Genomic DNA, 20,646 nt, shown 5'->3' on the forward strand with positions numbered 1-20,646 from the left:
CAAAGGACATGGAAGTGTAGGGCACATCAGGAGGTGATGACTGAGGGCCCGCGAGTGAGTGAGACCATGCAGGAGACACGTGTGAAATACTGCAAACAGAAGAGGGTCCGACACAGAACCCTGGGGACAGAGGCGCAGCAGCGACAGCAGCCAAGGGGTGCCAGAGAGGGCCGAAGCAGAAGGACACCACGGCAGGAGGGGAGGACAGGTTTCCAAAACTGAGGGACCGTGATCCAATTCACTGAGCAGAAAACCTGCCTGTGGGCGTTAGCAACTGTATCCACAACTGCCAAAATGTGGAACTGCCACAACGTCCTGCAACAGGACAGTGGTGAAACTGAGCACATCCACACACGGAACACTACTGAGTGATGACAAAGAAAAGACTTATTAAGCCACAGAAAGACATGGAGGAAACTGAAGTGCATGTTGCTAAGTGCAAGGAGCCAACCAGAAAATGCTCATACTGCGTGACTCAAAGTATATGACATTCTGAAAAAAGGCAAAATTATGGGGACAGGAAGACAGATTAATCATTGCCAGGGTCTGAGGGTAGCAGGAGGGATCAACAGGTGGGACACGGATCTTTGGGCAGTGAAACTGCTCTGTATAGTACCATAATAGTGGATACGTAACACTGTACAGTTATCAATGCTAAGTGAGATGTCAGATTGAGGAAAACAAAGTGTGTAACTTACACGTGGATCTAAAAAAGCCAAACTCATGAAACAGAATAAAATGGTAGTTACCAAGGGATAGGGACTGAGAGAAAAGGAGTTAAGTTGCTTAAGAGTACATACTTGAGTTAGTCGCTCAGTCGTGTCTGACTCTTTGAGACCCCATGGACTGTAGCCTGCCAGGCTCCTCTGTCCATGGGACTTCCCAGTCAGGAATACTGGAATGGGTAGCCATCCCCTCCTCCAGGGAATCTTCCCAACCCAGAGATCGAACCCACATCTCTTGTATTTACTGCATTGGCAGGCGGATTCTTTACCGTCTGAGCCACCAGGGAAGCCCCACAAACTTGCAACTAATAGATAATTAAGTGCTGAAATCTGTTGCACAATATAGTAAATATAGACAAAAATATTTTATTATAGTCATAAAATGTAGTAAGAGACTAGATCTTAATAATTTCCATCACAAAAAAGAAATGACAATTATGTGACGTGATAGGGTGCTATTACCATATACAAATGTATCAAATCAATGTTATATATGTTAAATAGTGTTTTATGATAAATAATACCATATGTATATTTAATTAAAAAGTAGGTATCCTTTCAAAAAAAAAAAAAAACCATACAAACCTACAACACAAAGAGCAAGCCCTAATGTAAGCTATGCACTTCAGTATCAATATTGGCTTATCTGTTGTGACAAATACACCACACTAATGCAAGATGTGAAAACTGTGAGAGGAGAAAGAAGAGGTGTACAGGAACCCTCTCTATACTTTCCACTCAATTTTTCTGTAAGCTGAAAACTGCTCTAAAAAATAAAATCTATTAATTATATTTTCAAAACTAAGACTTAGTAACTTAACTTCAATTAATATGCTTGCTAATGAATGAAGTTAAACAGAAAACAATACTAAACATTATTTTAAATATTCTAATTTATGGGCTTTCCAGGTGGCACTAGTGGTAAAGAACTCGCTTGCCAATGCAGCAGACTTAAGAGACACAGGTTCAATCCCTGGGTCAGGAAGATCCCCTGGAAGAAGGCATGGCAACTCACTCCAGTATTCTTGCCTGGAGAATTCCATGGACAGAGCAGCCTGAAGGGCTCCAGTCCATAGGGTCACGAAGAGTCAGACAAGATTGAAGCAACTTAGCACACAGCACGCACCTTAAATGCTGTAATTTATAATTTATCTGCATGAACCACAACCCTCAAAAAAAAAAATTATATGTCATAAAGAAGGCAAATAAGGAGATCCAAAACTGCATCTACTCAACTTCATAATTAGGATATCATGGTGACTTTTGACAGACAATTAAGTGAAACCCTCTAAGCAAGGACTAGAGTGGGCTTTAACATGACTAACGATAAGGAAGTGCAAAATTAGTTTAGAAGCTAACACCAGAATGGCAATCATTTTGTAAAATATAAATGTACCAAATCAATATATACACCATTTAATTAATACAACGTGATATGGTAAATATATCTCAATTCTTTAAAATGCAAAAAAAAAAAAAGTGTAGATAATTCTTTCAAGAAGCTAAACTGTGAAAGAATAAAAGGACAGTGGGGGGATGCCGGACAAAGGTCTTTTTCTTAATATAGAAGAGACTTGAACCTGCTTGTAAACAGAAAGGAAGACCCAGCAGAAAAGGAGAGATTAGAAACACTGTAAGGAGAGAAGATTACTAAAGAAGGGGTCAGTGAAGAAGGCATGGAAGATAACTGAACCAAGCCTCAGAGGAAAATTGCAGGGAAAGAGGAAATTAGCCAAGATGGCGTGGTCAGGCCCTCTCGCCCCACAACTCACGCCATGTTTTGTGAATAACGCCTCTGTAGTTGGCGGGCTGCAGTCCACGGGGTCGCTAAGAGTCAGACAAGACTGAGCGACTTCACTGTCACTTTTCACTTTCATGCATTGGAGAAGGAAATGGCAACCCACTCCAGGGTTCTTGCCTGGAGAATCCCAGGGACGGGGGAGCCTGGTGGGCTGCCGTCTCTGGGGTCGCACAGAGTAAGACACGACTGAAGCGCCTTGGCGGCCGCAGCAGCAGCAGCTGAGCGCACTTCTCACACTGCGCATGCGTGTCACGAGGTCCTCGCTTGGTCCCGAGGCGCTTTGCTCCGCGAGTCTGGAAGAGCTCCACCACAAGGCCCTGGCTGCTGTGGCGTAGGGGCTACACTGGAGTGGCATCGTGGCCATGTTATTACTATACTATGGTGACGTTGCAGCTGCTGCCACGGCCGTCAGCCAGCAGAGAGGCTATGTTACGGCTGCCGTGTCCGGCAGGAGAGAACACGTGTCTTCAGTTCCTGCGGCTCCTCGAGTCTCCTTCCAACCTCTTAGCTTGGGCCTTGCCGACCCTGGGTCCAGCGAACAGTGGGCACAGTGTGAACAGCAAGACAATTGGCATCACAAACAGGATGAAGAGCAATACAAAAATATAGGGACTTGCTTTTTCATATTTTAATAAGATTTTGAAAGACAAGGGGTGGCTTGAGAACAAGACCAGCTTTGTCTCCCTCACCGTCCTGACGGGTCCTCACTCTCAGATTCTGACAGACCAGCACCAGGAGCACAGGACAAGCTGTTGTGGCCAGCTCTCCATGGATTTGTGGATTCAAATCAAGAATCAGGAATTCTAGGACCTGCCCCCATCTCACATCCATTGCCTCTCCACACCACCATCAGCCTCACTTCTACTGATTTAGGTCAGCTGCATGGCCCTCTTGGCACCTCAGGAACAACACCCGTAAAACAGCTAACACAATAAATCCCCAGCCTGGGACTGGGCGCTACATGGGTTGATCTTGGGATCATACAGCCAGCAATTCTGCAGATGGACCACCACTTTGGCTGAGGAAGTAAGCCTTCTGATCATGGGGATTTTCTTTCGAACATCATGGAGAAGAAAATCCAGTCAACCAAGCAGTATTCTCCATGGAAATTTACAATATCTAACCTTCCCAAGGTCAAAGTGACCTCAAAAGATAAACTTTTGCTTTGAGGTCAATGTGAACTTCAACATGAGCCAATTCTAATGCTAAGCAATGCTGGCATTCATCCAGTTTTTTAAAGCCGCTCTGTTTATATCAAGGAAAGCTGCACTGAGGCACTCACAGATGGACTCAGCCACCTCTGAAAAAAAACAAAAAGAGTTTAAATGACTTTATATGGACTAACAATCTTTATCACCACCTTTCAATCTTACAAACACAGCATTTTTTTTTCTTAAAAAAAAGTGGGAAAGCCAAATAGGCTAAAACCACATCATCCCAAAATGTGTTTCCACAAGCTAGAGATTAAAGCCTCAAGCCTCATAGCATCCTATCCCTACAGTTAAACCATTTAGGTCTGAGAAGCCTAGTAGAGTATGGCATGGAAATCTTAGTTGCAGGATTTTCCAAGGGAAGACATTTCAGTGCTGTAGAAATGAGTTGGCAAACCTCTCCTAACCTCAGCCCTGCACCCTGGTACTTTCAATTGCTTCTTCTACAGCCTTATCCTACGCCTGGCCAGACATAAAGTGCCAGGGATAGACCATAACGCAGGCTGAGTCAGGAGCCACACATTCAAGGCCATGATCAGGATCACCACAAAACCCTTGATACCAGCCTCACAGAACACTCTGAAATCTGAGGAGGACCGAAGATTCTAAGTGCTCCCCCCAATGGTAAGATCCTCCTGGAGGATCTTTCATGCCTTTATCCATGCCACTGTCCCTGCTACCCTGTCTTCAGCCCTTGATCTTGTTTCCAAAGGACACTCTGCGAAAAGGCAGGTGGCCTGACCTCTCTTTGCTGGGAATTCATTCATCTGGGTGAGGCAACCAGAAAATGGATCAAGTGTTTACTTCAAAATCTAAACCTAGCGACTGGTCAGTAATGCAAGAAGTCAGATGATAACTTTGTATACTCTAAGTTCAATTATGGCCAGAAAATAAAACTACATGCAATCAGAAAGAGCAAACATGCTTTGATCCCCTGAAACATACAAACAAATTATTTATGATGAGGGATACCAAGATGTAAAGCAACAAGCTGCCAGGAGTTTACATCCTAACTCTGACCCCTGGTTGTAAAAGTGCTTTCTCCACCGCCTGGTCTCCTGTGTGGCTGCACGGGATGGTGACCCAGAATGGCAACAGAATGCTTGTCTCTTTCAGAGCCACACCAACAGAACAGAGACCATCCAGTGTCCACAATAGGTGGGCTGGAATGCTTGTGTCCCTTGAACCAAATGTCTTAGGGCTCCAAAAGAAACTTTTTATGGATTGTTTTGTAGCAGAAAATACATAAATGGACATCTCATACTAAAAACAGTCCTGTGACTGTTCATAATGTGACTTTACCAGCACATGACATGTGCTCTTAGAACAAAAATGTGTCCATGTGGTACCCAAGCTACCACAGTGAATCCCAGATGCTTGTAGAAGGATCATCTGATGAAAACTTGGGACCAATTATTGGCACATGGGGCACACACCAATCATAAACTGCCTTTCAGTCCATCATCATATTTTATTCCTATTAGAAGTAAAATTCTGGAAACATAAGAAACATGTGACATCTTGTCTTTTCCTCTGTTGGATTCTCTCTAACCTCATTAACACACACCCATTACCATAAAAGTTTTCAGTGATAACCAATATTGAATGAAAAAAATGAATGAGTGAATGAATGAATGAATGAGGTATCAAAGCTGTATCAGACATATGTTTAGCTATACATGAATGTAAAAAATAAAAACTTTCACTGCAAGGCCTTTACACAGATATCGGCTTATTTAGTCTCTGGCTACTGAGAATCTAGGGGTAGGAATACCAGGCTGGCAGAGGAGCTCAGAATGCCAGAAGTCTCTGTGCTCAGAGTCACAAGGCAGCCCCCACACTTCCAGACGCCACATCCAGTTTACAGGAAGCAAGGCGTGAGGGCTACTGACCTCCCCAGGCAGCTTGCTCTCTTTGCCTGGGAAGGCAAGCTGGGCACCTGCATCCCAGGTCAGCACTGAGCCATGTGGCCACCTCAGGCAGTGTTCAAGAAAAGTGAGTGCTGAGCAGCCTGGCCTCTTTCAAGAGCATACAAGGGACAGCCAGGTGGGATGGGGTTGAATGGCCAAGCCCTGGGGTTGTATGCTGACAGCTCTTTGCCCAAGAATACATGGTTTTCATGAAACTCGAGCCTCACTAATACTGTTTTGTTCCATTTATTTAGTCCAGGCTCTTGAGATGGGTATAATGAAGGGTCCTCTTCATTTCACCCCAGTATCCTTAGAGTCCAGTTGAGAGCCTTGGAATCCAGTTCTTCCAATCATTTTGAATTGATATGGACAGCTCAGATTTCTATCCCAAACTTCTGTCCAGTTCTATTTATTTCAAGACCAACTCTTTTCAAACTGATTCATTTTGTTGACATTCTTTGTACCCTGCCTTATTTATAAGTGAGAGAGCTTGAATTCAAACTCAATCAGATCTGCAGTTGCCACTTCTTAGCTGCTTCTGGAACCCTGTGACCTGGGGAGACTCCTGGGTACATTTTGCCACCAAGACGATTGCTCACAATGTCTGCTCGCTCAAATCCATATAAAGTTGCCTGGTATGTGGTAAACACATAAAAAATAAAATATGAGAAGAACTATTTACAGACTTGGAGAGTTGAAAAAAAATTATAACCCTGTCTCAAATTATATGTAAAAATCAATTTCAGGTCATTTAGAAACTATGAAAAACAAAACTTCTAGACATAATGCTAGGATACACTCTTATGAAGTATGTTAAGAAAGGATTTATTAAACAAGCCATAGCAAAACAAAAAAAAAGTATAACTTTGCCTACATTAAAATTATTTCTAGATGGATTGAGACAATAATAAAAATTTAAAAGACAAGAACCAGAGAAAGTGAAAATGCTCGCAGTTTCTTGCATTGATTTTGTCAAAAACATGATATCCAGAATAAAATATAAAGAAGATCCATACATAAGTCAACTAAAGAAATAGGAAAGACAAAACTAGGGGGAAGTGTGTAATAGGCTCAAGAAGAAATCTGAACAGCCCATAAATATACAAAATAAATGTTGACCCTCACTTGTAATCAGGGAATTGAAAAAATTAATACAATGCTCACTCACATGCATTAGATCAGGAAAAACGAATGCCTGTCAATACTAAAAGGAGAGACTTCCCTGGTGGTCCAGTGGCTAAGATTCCACGCTTCCAGTGCAGGGGGCCCAGGTTTGATCTCTGGCCAGGGGACTAGATCCCACGTGGCACAACTGAAAAGAAAGAAAGTCCCTGCGTGCCGCCAGGAAGATCCCAAAAACAGCAACCAAGGTCCCGCAAGCCAATGCAGCCAAATAAATAAATAAATATTTTTTAAATATACGAAACGCAAGAGTGAAGGAAAGCTGGAGCTCTCCAACATTGCTGGTGGGAGTTTCAGTTGGCACAGACACTTGGAGAGCAATTTGGACCATCTAGTGCATCTCAAGCCTCAGCAATCCTCTCCCCCAGCACACATCCTGGAAAAAATCTTTTCAGCCCACGAGAGATAATAGCAGCTTAGATGGTCATGATAGCTTTGTTTGTGACAACAGCAATTTGGAAACAGTTTAACTGTCCATCAGTAGGAGAACGGGTGAATAAATTAAGTATTCATCCATTGGAATACTATGAAAATAAATGAGATAGAGCTCATGTTTCAAGATAGAAAAATTTCCATTTTGGAGATGAAAAACACCAACCTTCATCAAGCTCTGTACCCTGCATTCATTTCCATCCTCCATCTGCTTAAATTCCATTTCTCTTCCAAAATCCTTCCAGAAACTTTCCCTGACGTTTCCAACTGTGATCCTTCCCAGGGGGTTTGTGGCCTGCATCTCTCTTAGAACACTCACTACCAGCGCAGCACAACAAAATGCCCAGGCATCGTCATCACACCAACTTTCTTTTTCCTTAATCTTGGATCATTTGATGGGGTGAAAAGTATTACTTTGATATTTGTCGATTACTCATGAGACTGAAATTATTCATTTGCTAATTATTTTACTGTATTTCTTCTGTCTTATTTACAGCTTCCTCTACAGCGTTTGCGCATGGTGCTCAGCACATACCAAAAACAGCAAAGAAATTTTGAACTGAATTTAATAAAAAAGATAGAAATTCAAAGCAAGTCAAAAAAAATTCAAAAGTGACTCCAACGTAAGTAATGTACTGAAATATACACACACACAGAAGTCGCTCAGTCGTGTCCGACTCTTCGCGGCCCCATGGACTGTAGCCCACCAGGCTCCCCCGTCTGTGGGATTTTCCAGGCATGAATACTAAAACATAAGAGTATCACTAATACTACAAGCCGTCCTGTTGAGGCCCTCTCTTAACTGGGTAAGTGGAACACATGTCTTACTGCTTGCATGATTCTGGGTATAGGAGGCATCCACCCCTTTCAGCTTAAATAGCTTCTGATAGTTTGAGGAACAAGCAGAACTTGATGCAGACAAAAGGAATACCGATGCCAAGAGAGTGTGTGCCAGCAGCCAGTGTTCCCTACAAAATCTCTAATGTGAGACAGATACCCGTCCCAATAAACCCTGAATTCTGCAAATGTATGACCTTATTCCCCAAGTTTAATGCGTGTGTCTTTGGAAAGGTTCCTATTAACCTGTGACTTCTGGGGTTTATAGCTAATAAGCAGAATCATAATTGAAATGGTTACATAAATACAGAAAGTCACTTTTCCTCCAGAAAATGTAAGCTATTTTTTTCCCAGCAGTTCACAGGGCATTTAATAGTCCCTGGGTTTTCTATTATTTCTTCGAAAGATTCTAGAGACACCAAGATTCATTTGCAGACAGCATAATTTTTTTCTTAGGAAAAAAATTAGCTTCCAGTAACTTATTCACAGGTTCCAATTGGGAATCAGATGTTCAGGATAAAAAATATCTGTAGCTAAAAGAATAGCTATAGAACTGGAATTACAAAGATCATAGCCAGTGACCATCACCGCAATAATTGCCTCTCTTTTCATTTATGAGTAATTTATCACTCTGTCTGGATTTTGACATGTAGCATCAACAAATCCAGATTTTAAAAGAGCACTTGGCTCCCAGGGTGCTGACCAGACAGAATCTCTTCTTTCAAGGATGGTCAGAATAGCACTCCTTAGGAGATTACTCTAGAAAACTACTTACTCAGGATTTAACCTGTGCTGAACACCCCACTCCAGTACTCATGCCTGGAAAATCCCATGGATGGAGGAGCCTGGTGGGCTGCAGTCCATGGGGTCGCCAAGAGTCGGACACGACTGAGTGACTTCACTTTCACTTTTCACTTTCATGCATTGGAGAAGGAAATGGCAACCCACTCCGGTGTTCTTGCCTGGAGAATCCCAGGGACAGGGGAGCCTGGCGGGCTGCTGTCTATAGGGTCACACAGAGTCGGACACGACTGAAGTGACTTAGCAGCAGCAGAACCCTCTAGAACCAGGATGAGGTTCTATGATTATCACAGGATGTAAAAACAACTAGATTTAAAAAAACGGAAAGGGTAAGTTTGTCATATTTCCACTACTTTATCCCTTTATGGGGCTCTACTATAAGAAGATAAAAGCATTATTTAGTTGAAAAGCAAAACCAAGCAAAATAACAATGGCAGCATTGTCCAGAAATAGCACGCTTCCTCTGAATATTCTACCAGCTTCTAAACTGCATTGTCATAATTTAAATGGAATGTTACTGATACGTTGTACGATGTTCGAGGGATGTTTCTGCTTTTCGTTCATTTGGAGTTTTTGTTTTTAGTGTCATGCAAAATAAGTAAGACTTTGTACTAAATCTGGAACTATCATGAGTAAATACTTTTCACAAAGATTAAAAAAAAAACCAGCCTAAACCAGACTTTAGTTTATATTAAAAAGTTCCCTTGGGAACTGGGTTTTACATTTGAGTCCTGATTTAGCTAAAAGATTTATAAGGGCACGTGGAGAAATACAGGTCCCTATTGGGTGATGAACCAGGGCTGAGACATAATTATGATTCTCTCTGCTCCATTCCACTGGAAACTGCTCCCAGGAGCCCAGAGGCAAGCTGGTCATCGGAGAAGGACATAAATGCTCTACACAATACGGCCATCTGGTCACCTCCCCAACCTCCAGTGCCAACCGGAAGGATGCTAGGTAATGCACAGAACTTTCAGGTATTCAATTAATCTGAATATTGGCTTCTCTTGGAAAACTCATGTCAGTGAAATATTTTGTAGGTCCTGAAGCCAAATTGGTTGGGTCTGTGTGTGCATTATCACCCCAGGCTGCCGCTCAGCTCAGGCTGTCACCAGTGCAGCGACAGCACTCTTGAGTCTAAGCAAAAAATGATATCGCCAAGTAACACGTAACAGCCTAGGAATGGAGAATTGAAACTTTCCTTGTTAAAAAAATGAAATTGCTTAATAACTTGCTGAAATTTCTTAAGAGTGAGGTAATTCACTGGAAGGGGGAATCTTGGCAGCCTATCCCCCCCTTTGAAAATGTCCCCACATCATCACCTAAAGGGACAGAGTGGGAGAACCTATGTATCTGTCCACGAGGGGGCGCCACGAGTTTCTTACAGGCTTCATGGGTTAACCCTATTGTTGCCATCATTTAACTATCACAGCAAAGTTCTGGGCCCCACAGAAAACTCCTCACAGGAGACTGGTAATCCACAGCCAGTTTCAGGAATACAGGAGTTGAATGTCAATACTCAGTTATGTAACCAAAACAAAATTCAACAAGGAGATTACAGGCAGAGAGTCTCTATTCTTTCTCTCAATGACACCCTCCCCACCATCAACCACATGCCTCACCTATGCCAACAGCTGAATAAATGCAACAGGGTTCCAAACTTCACAAAATCACCCTTCCCGTATGAAAACTATCACGTTATCAGTTCTAAGAAAAATATACACATTTTGCACCCATATTTTATATAGTAGATAAAGGTATAAAAAGTCAGAAATGCACAAGTCTAGAAAAAAGCAAGGTATTGTGCAGAGTATTTTCTGAAAGTTTGATAGGTAGGTTCCATATGGAGAAGCAGTTTCAAATAATCTTTCTAACCCTATTTAGTTGTACATTATAAAACATAGGTCATCATTAATTATTCCCTAAAGTAACATTGCTTACCTACTTTTCTAATATTTCTATTGAGCATTTCCTATTCCTTTGACAAAAGTATTTCACTGTTATAACTTTGCCAGCTTGTGACTCCTTTTATTTTTCATAATTATTTTATTTTCATACCCAGTGTGAGGTTTGTCTCATTTTTTTAATCTCATAAGGTGTTTATGGAAATTACTGTCATTTTTTGATACCCCAACATTAAACTTTCTCAACATGAGAGTGAATTTCACAAGTGACCCTTAGGAAGCATCACTGAGAACAAAGCTATTGGAGGTAATGGAATTCCAGCTGAGCTATTTCAAATCCTAAAAGATGATGCTGTGAAAGTGCTGCACTCAATATGACAACAAATTTGGAAAACTCAGCAGTGGCCACAGGACTGGAAAAGGTCAGTTTTCGTTCCAATCCCAAACAAAGGCAATGCCAAAGAATGCTCAAACTACCGCACAATTGAGCACAAACTACCTCATCTCACATGCTTTTAAAGTAATGCTCAAAATTCTCCAAGCCAGGCTTCAACAGTACATGAACCAAGAACTTCCATGTGTTACAGCTGGATTTAGAAAAGGCAGAGGAACCAGAGATCAAATTGCCAACATCCATTGTATCATAGGAAAAGCAAGAGAATTCCAGAGAAACATCTACTTCTTTGACTACGCTAAAGCCTTTGACTGTCTAGATCACAACAAACTGTGGAAAATTCTTCAAGAGACGGGAATACCAGACCACCTTAACTGCCTCCTGAGAAATCTGTATGCAGGTTAAGAAGCAACAGTTAGAACCAGACATGGAACAATGGACTGGTTCCAAATTGGGAAAGGAATGTGTCAAGGTTGTATATAGTCACCCTGCTTACTTAACTTCTATGCAGAGTCCACCATGCGAAATGCCAGGCTGGATAAAGCACAAGCTGGAATCAAGATAGCTAGGAGAAATGTCAATAACCTCATATATGCAGATGATACCACCCTTATGGCAGAAAGTGAAGGGAAATTAAAGAGCCTCTTGATGAAGGTGAAAAATTTGGCTTAAAACCCAACATTCATAAACAAAGATCATGGCATCCAGTCCCACCATTTCATGGCAAATAGATGGGGAAACAATGGAAACAGTGACAGACTTTATTTTGGTGCGCTCCAACATCACTGCAGATGGTGACAGCAGCCATGAAATTAAAAGATGCTTACTCTTTGGAAGAAAAGCTATGACCAAACTAGACAGCATATTAAAAAGCAGAGACATTACTTTGCCAATAAAGGTCTGTCTAGTCAAAACTATGGTTTTTCCAATGGGTATGTATGGATGTGAGACGTGGACTATAAAGAAAGCTGAGCGCTGAAGAATTGATGCTTTTGAACTGTGGTGTTGGAGAAGACTCTTGAGAGGCCCTTGGACTGTAAGGAGATCAAACCAGTCAATCCTAAAGGAAATCAGTACTGAATATTCTTTGGAAGGACTAATGCTGAAGCTGAAGCTCCTATACTTAGGCCACCTGATGCAAAGAACTGACTCATTGGAAAAGACCCTGATGCTGGGAAAGATTGAAGGCAGGAGGAGAAGGGGATGACAGAGGATGAGATGGTTGGATGGCATCACCGACTTGATGGACATGAGTTAAATAGGCTCTGGGAGTTGGTGATGGACAGCGTAGGCTGACGTGCTGCAGTCCATGGGGTCACAAAGAGTCAGACACAACTGAGCGACTAACTGAATTTGCATAATGATCTGTCCATCAACAAATGGTCCCTACCTGTGGCTCTAGCTTAGGAGCCGAACAGTGGATTCCCAGATGTCCTTTGTGGTTCCAGGGATTAGGCAGTGTGATCTATGAACCACAAGCCACACAGGATATAGTACTGAAACTGTCCTATCAGTTCAGTTCAGTTCAGTCACTCAGTCATGTCCGACTTTTTGCGACCCCATGAATCGCAGCATGCCAGGCCTCCCTGTCCATCACCAGCTCCCGGAGTTCACTCAAACTCACATCCATCAAGTCAGTGATGCCATCCAGCCATCTCATCCTCTGTCGTCCCCTTCTCCTCCTGCCCCCAATCTCTCCCAGCATCAGAGTCTTTTCCAGTGAGTCAACTCTTCGCATGAGGTGGCCAAAGTACTGGAGCTTCAGCTTTAGCATCATTCCTTCCAAAGAACACCCAAGGCTGATCTCCTTTAGAATGGACTGGTTGGATCTCCTTGCAGTCTAAGGGACTCTCAAGAGTCTTCTTCAACACCACAGTTCAAAAGCATTAATTCTTCGATGCTCAGCTTTCTTCATAGTCCAACTCTCACATCCATACATGACCACAGGAAAAACCATAGCCTTTACTAAACGGATCTTTGTTGGCAAAGTAATGGCTCTGCTTTTCAATATGCTATCTAGGTTGGTCATAACTTTTCTTCCAAGGAGTAAGCGTCTTTTAATTTCATGGCTACAGTCACCAGCTGCAGTGATTTTGGAGCCCAAAAAGATAAAGTCTGACACTGTTTCCACTGTTTCCCCATCTATTTCCCATGAAGTGTTGGGACCAGATGCCATGATCTTAGTTTTCCAAATGTTGAACTTTAAGCCAACTTTTTCACTCTCCTGTTTCACTTTCATCAAAAGGCTTTTTAGTTCCTCTTCACTTTCTGCCATAAGAGTGGTGTCATCTGCATATCTGAGGTGATTGATATTTCTCCTGGCAATCTTGATTTCAGCTTGTGCTTCTTCCAGCCCAGCATTTCTCATGATGATCTCTGCGTAAATAATAAGTGACATTTTCCCATGACTGTCAGTCTTTCTGTTGATCATTAACAGAATTTCTTATAGCTTGAAGCAACAATACAGTTTGTGACTGAATTTGTGCCTTTTTCTCCATTCTACAGGTTTAATTCCTTATCCTCAGATGTGTGATATTCAAAGGCCAAGGAGAGTAATCACCCCTATATTTTGCCAAATAAAGACAACCTTTATCCTCCACATTCATCTAAGTAGATCCAAATGAAAAAATTGGTACTGAACAGGAAAATAACACAATTGTTGAAATGTTTATTTTTTGGAGGTAGATATACTTTTAACAACTGACCTTCCAAATTAATAGCAACATGAAATATAGGAAGGAACATCAAGCCAGAAGCACGGACAAAATATAAGTACCCAGCACATAAAGACATTTGTGACATTAAGAAGTAATATGAAGCCAGATGCTGTCTCCAGCCACTGAGCAGTCAGTGATGGGTGAAATTGAGCAGTGTGTCATTGGTCCAACCAGGACAAATCTGCTGCTAAATAAAAACATACTACACCCAAGAGTTTGTAAATATCTTTAAATGAGAAGATCAAAAGAAATAATAATAATAATGAACAAGGATATGTCATTGAATATAAGTAATCTAGGATATAATAACTGGCCTGAAGGTTGTAAATAAGTATCATTTGTCTACACAGACTAGAAAGAGCAGCTCACTAAAGCATGTAGAGGGAATCTCTTGGCTTTAGCAAATATCTGCAATTATTTACCACTAGCCATTGAGAAATAAGAAATCACAGTATAATCAGCACCTATTTCCAATAAGAATGTCTTCAACTGTAATAAAAACTCATTGTATTACTGAGATAAGTATGCATTAATGAGATATATATTATTATATATGTTATATATATGTATCATTACATATATTGCATTAATGAGATGAGTATGAAATCTCAAAAGACACCATGCACCTAAGACCCACCTGAAGGCATCAGGTCCGGCAGTCACATGGAAAATCATCTCACTTCCAAAGCAGCACAAGTACTGATGTGTGCAGGTGCCCCCATGAGGCTGTTCTCTCACATTTCTCCTATCTTTTTAATCTAATCCTGCTTTGTCTTCCAAGAGAAGAGCCCAAAGAATAAAGAGATGCATCTCAGTTAACTTCCTTGGGTTCATGTGAGAACTGAGTGCTTATTATGTACCAGGTACCTGCTAGAATCTGGCAGCCCAAGAGGAAGAAGGCAGGATTCTTGCCATTCAGGAGCTCCCAGTGAAATATGGTCATTCAAGAGGTGGTAAAATTAGGCCATTAGGGTGGGCCCCTAATCCAGTATGACTAACTGTTACAAGAAGAGGAAGAGAGAGCAGGGTGGGCATGCCCAGAGGGATAACCATGTAAACAGGCAGCAAGAGAGTGGCATCGGCAAGCCAAGAAGAGAGGCGTCTGTAAACGAAGCCTGCTAACAACGCCTTGGTCTTGGGCTTCCAGCCTCCAAAACTGTGAGAAAGTAAGTCTGTGTGGGTTAAGTGCCCCCAGTCTGTGGTATTTTGTTATGACAGCCCAGACCAGTACAGCATCCATCCCTGGACCAGGGTCGCTTGACGCACACAAGGGACACTGAAGGGAGACAGATGACCTTGAACATCTCATGAGGGAACAAGAGCTCATCTCTCTGTGTGTTCAAGGAGAAACTGGGTGAGTCCCCGTCAGGGACATCACCCTGGGTGGTAAAATGGACCAGGTTTGGGAAACATGACATCACGTCTCTATAAGCTTCGTCTTATTCATGGAAGACAATTATCGCTTCCATCATCATATATATTTGGGGTCTCCTATCTAGAAATTTAAAACAAAATAAAAACACATTTCAATCCTGTGTGGCCTCTCCTTCATTTGACTCCTTAATTTCTCAAACACACGGTGTCTACTGCTGCCACATCTTTCTCCCACTTTTTGGAGATGAGTGTTTAAAATGGAGCTTGAGGGACTGGTGGGACCTTACCAAGTGAGAGGAAACGGATGCCGTTGTCTTCCCAGATGAGAGGAAGGAGGAGGATGAACCTGTCAGGGTCACACAGAGGTGAGATGGTCCTTGAACGGCTGCAGTTACACATATTCTAGAATCTTCCACAAGGCTCAAGAGTCAGCAGATCTGTGTCTACTCTTGCCAGTTGTGAAGAGTCAACCTGCCTGTGACCTGTGTTAAGTTCTTAGCCAGGCTGTCTAATTCTGTTGTGAGAAAAGAATTCCAAGAACAGTGGCTATTACTGAGGCAATATTTTCATCTTAGTCAGTAAATTCTATTTCCTATACCAACAGATTGTTTCACAAAGTTGCTGCTGAGAGAATCCTTTAAATAATAAGGTTGTTCTTGCTCCTCTGTGAAAAATGCTGATAATAGTACATTCCCCAAAATGTGAAACGGCACCTTGATTAAATAGCTAATACATCTCCTTAATGTCACTGAACTGTGCACTTTAAAAAGGATTAAATGGTAAAGTTTAGATTAGAGTCACATAATAAATTCTGTCTAAGCCTGTTAGTCCGCTAAGAGGGCAGGTGGCTGGTGAGTGGAATGGTGTTGGTTCACATGGGGGTATGGGGACAGGAATGGAGGGTTGAGAACTATATCATCTGTACACATAGCGACTTGAGGTTTCTGTGCTAAGAATAATATTCAGTATGAACTTCGCAAAACACCAGTTGCCTTGCCCTGGTGGATTTTACAGGGTTACCATCTTATGCCGTCTGAATCGTTTTTCTCTGAGCACTGTCTGTCTGTTGTTTTGGAAGCAGGCGAAGGCCCAGGGTGAAGGGCTGGTGTGCGGCTCACCCTGCCAGACCCAAGCTCACTCTTTGTACCCAGATCATCTCTCAACAAAGGGGTGCAATTGCAAAAGGGAATGGCTGTGCTCCAGGACACCCTTCTCTTCTGTACTTGCCTGAAGTCCAGGATTTTATGTCTTGCTATCACTGCAGAGCAGTAACAGATTACACTGATTATACACTTGCTGTATACAAAGCATATCGCTTAGTCTTGGGGCCATGGCAGTACCCAAAAAATACACTTCTGCCATCCCCACACCTAGATTCTGGACGGGCTGACAGAGCATGTTTCTAATTCTTAATGGTTACCCTGAGGAGATTACCAGTAAAGATTAATTACAAGGGTTTTTCTTGAAGTGCCAAAACCATTTCCCTCAGTTAATATTTCAACTGCTTGTCATCTAGCTTGGAATACAATTTTGACTTCAAATTCCAACAACACTGACAACATTTTTAAAACAATTAGTTCTCTTTCCAGCTTAGTGAGTCTGATTTCCTTTTGAACCTGTGTAAAGTGTAAGTTGGATTTGCCTGCCCTTTCCCAGGGTGCAGCGTGAAGGTCACCCCTGGCCTGGCCCTTCACAGCTGAGTGGCGTTCCAACTCTCCTAATGATCCAGGTCTTTCTTTGTGACCTGGGCAAGTCTCTTAACACTTCATTACGTCCACATGATAAGTTCCCAGAGGAAGCCTCTGTGGCTAGAGCTGGCTGACATCATGCACTAATGACTACCAAGTAGAACAAAAATAATAAATAGGACTTACGTAAAGTACTTAATTGCATAGCTAAGTGCTTTATTCCTTTCACCAGGAGCGTTAGTATCCCATTCAACTGGTGCACGTTGATACAAATAAGCATTAGTATCCCATGAAACTGAGGCACGGAGCTTTCAGGTAACCTGCCCAGGACCTCTCAGCTAGAAAACAGTGAGGTTGGATTTGAACACAGTCTCCGTTTTGACCATTAGCCTGCCCCAGGAATCACCCTGGGAGAACTTGCTCTCTCCCAGTACCAAACGGATAGCTCAAATTAAGCCACAGGATTTGCTTTCTTGGGTTGCAACCCTGTTGCTAGAATCTCTAAGAAAACATCTGCAATCCTCATTCCCTCTCTGTGACAGGAAAGACACTGACTCCCCTCCCCTGGGGAGTCTCAAAGCCTATTCTTCTTTTTGGCATTCCTCAGTCCCTGGAAAACAAGAGCATCAAAATAGCTCGGAGGGTTCCTTTCTCTGTCTTCCCTCAATCTGCCATCGTTATCTAATTTCCTGGCAATTTACATTTCATTGAACATCTTTTAGCCGGAGCACCTCAAAATGTTACCAAAAGAATCTACTTCATGAAGACCAGTAAGGCACACTATACACAATACATCATACGTATTCCTGGCTATAGCCCTGACACATTTTGATTTGCTCAAGGATTTTGTTTTATTAAAAGAAATCAATTCACAAGGCCATTTTATTTCTTTAAAAGAGTTTTAATTTTTACTCTCCGAGAAAGCATTCTCTAAGCTACATAATGGAAGCATATTATTAAGGCAGATTTCTTAATACATATATGTGGAATCTAGAAAAATGGCACAGATGATCTTATTTGCAATGCAGAAGTATAGACACAGATGTAGAGAGCACATGTATGGATACCAAGGAGGAAAGGGAGGATGGGAGGAACTGGGAGGTTGGGATTGACATGTCTATATGTATATACACATATATATACATATATATATACTATTGATACTGTGTATAAGATAGATAACTAATGAGAACCTACTGTATAGCACAGGGAACTCCACTCAATACTCTGTGATGATCTAAATGGAAAGGAAATCTTTTTAAAGCAGGGGTTCTACGTATACTTATAGCTGATTCACTTTGGTGTACAGTAGAAACTACCACAACATTATAAAGCAACTATTCTCCCCCAAAACAATAAATAAAATGTGAATACAGGGGGAAAAAGGCGATTTTCCATAAATAGGTCCATTAGGTAACGCTCTTATTTCCTATAGATGTTACTATGGGAAACACCTATAGGAGTTCATTGAAAGAAAGTGAACGTGAAGTTGCTCAGTCGTGTCCGACTCTTTGCGACCCCATGGACTATAGCCTACCAGGCTTAGCCATCCATGGGATTTTTCAGGCAAGAGTACTGGAGTAGGTTGTCATTTCCTTCTCCAGGGGATCTTCCCAACCCAGGGATCAAACCTGGGTCTCCTGCATTGTAGCCAGATACTTTACTGTCTAAGCCACCAGGAAAGACGTAGGAGTCCATTAAAATCGCCAGTTAGAAATGTCGTAAATGTACCACCCATCAACTCAGGCCTCTCAATCCCAGGGAGCAGGTTTATATTTCCCTAGCCCTCCTAATGGTGGCCTATTTTTATTTCTTCATGTAAGTTAACAATGACAGTTACAAATGCAAAGTACTCAGATCATAACCTATCTGGCAGTCATGTAGATTCTGCTCTAAATCATACCAAAGCATAACACAGAAAAAAGTTCATGTAACATTTTCCAATTGTCAATTTTTTCACGAACGCCAACTTTTGTTGTTCAGTTGCCCAGTAGTGTCCAACTCTTTGCAACCCCATGGACTGCAGCACCCCAACTTTACAGATATCAATCTATAACCCTTCCTAGTACTCATTCCTTGACATTTGCCGATCAACAATTGGGGCTTAAGAACAGTGCAAAGCATGGAATTAGACGTGGAATGTGTACATACATGTGATCAGTGTTGCTACCATTCCCTGACACACAATTTTCCACTTCCAGCCACAGGACAGAGTGCATGTTCAACCCCTCTAAACTTAGGGATGCTCTTTGTACTCATTTTGGCCAATGTAATGTGAATCAAACCGACATGGATCACTTCCTAATGGAAGTATTTAACTTTCAGGAATGGATTCACCAGCCCTTTGCCTGTTAAGTGATTATAAGAGCACATCTTGATTATGGAAATAACATAAACTAAAGCAGCTGGGAATGGTGAGCTGGGAATACAGCTTCCCCGAAAGGCCCCAGACCCACAACAAACTACATTAGTGAAAGACAAATTCTGTTGTTTGGCGACAATTTTTACAGCAGTAAAATGTAGCTTATTCTGACTAATAAAGCATTGTATGTGATTCATGAATTGGATCATACTGAAGCCAGGGCCATGTGTGCAATTCCTGAGTGAACTGGTCAATTTGCTTTGTCAGTGGCCAAACATCATTTTAACCCCACCTTCTTGAAAATAAGTACTAATGTGTGTTTACGAGGAAAACTGAGAAAGATAATTTGCATAAATAAGTGTACATTTCCTTGACTTCTATAAAAGCAAGTGATGACACATATCTTACTGATTAATACTCAATAGGACCATTCTTGACCATAAAGGACAGTTCATAATATCTCATAAATCAAAAACCTATTTTAGCTAAATTGATTCTAGAACACAGATAGACACAACATATCAGTGTCCAGCTATTTCATGCCAGCATCGAGAGCCTTATTAGAGGTCTTGTGGGCACACACTATGTGAACAGAGCACCACTCATGTGTGTGTGTCAGACTTATTCTGACACTATTTCCTTCCAAAATCACACCCACCAAAGAGGAGAGAAGGGAGCCCTCCTACACTGTTGGTGGGAATGTAAGTTAGCCACTGTGGAAAACAATACGGAGGTTCCTCAGAAACCTAAAAATAGAATTACCATATGATCCACTAATCCCACTCCTGGGCATTTATCCAGATTCTAGTTCAGAAAGATACATGCACCCTTATGTTCATGGCAGCTCTGTTCACAATAGCCAAGACATGGAAACAGCCTAAATGTCCATCAACAGATGAATGGATAAAGATATGATATATGTAGATAGATATAACGGAACAATGACTCAGCCATAAAAGAGTGAAATAATGTCATTTGCAGCAACACGGATGCAACTAGATATTATCATACTAAGTGAATTAAATCAGAAAAAGAAAGACAAATGCTTTATCATATCACTTATATGTAGAATCTAAAATATAACACAAATGAACCTACCCATGAAATTGAAACAGAATCACAGACATAAAGAACAGACCAATGGTTGCCAAGGGACAGGGGTTGGAGAAGGGATGGAGTGGGAGGCTGGGGTTAGCAGATGTAAGCTTTTATAGGTAAAATGGATAAACAACAAGATCCTGCTGTATAACACAGAGAACTATATTCAATATCTTGTGATAAAGTATAATGGAAAGAATATTTTTTAAA

The sequence above is a fragment of the Capricornis sumatraensis genome, chromosome 17 (assembly GCF_032405125.1).
Source record: "Capricornis sumatraensis isolate serow.1 chromosome 17, serow.2, whole genome shotgun sequence".
Lineage (NCBI taxonomy): Eukaryota > Metazoa > Chordata > Mammalia > Artiodactyla > Bovidae > Capricornis > Capricornis sumatraensis.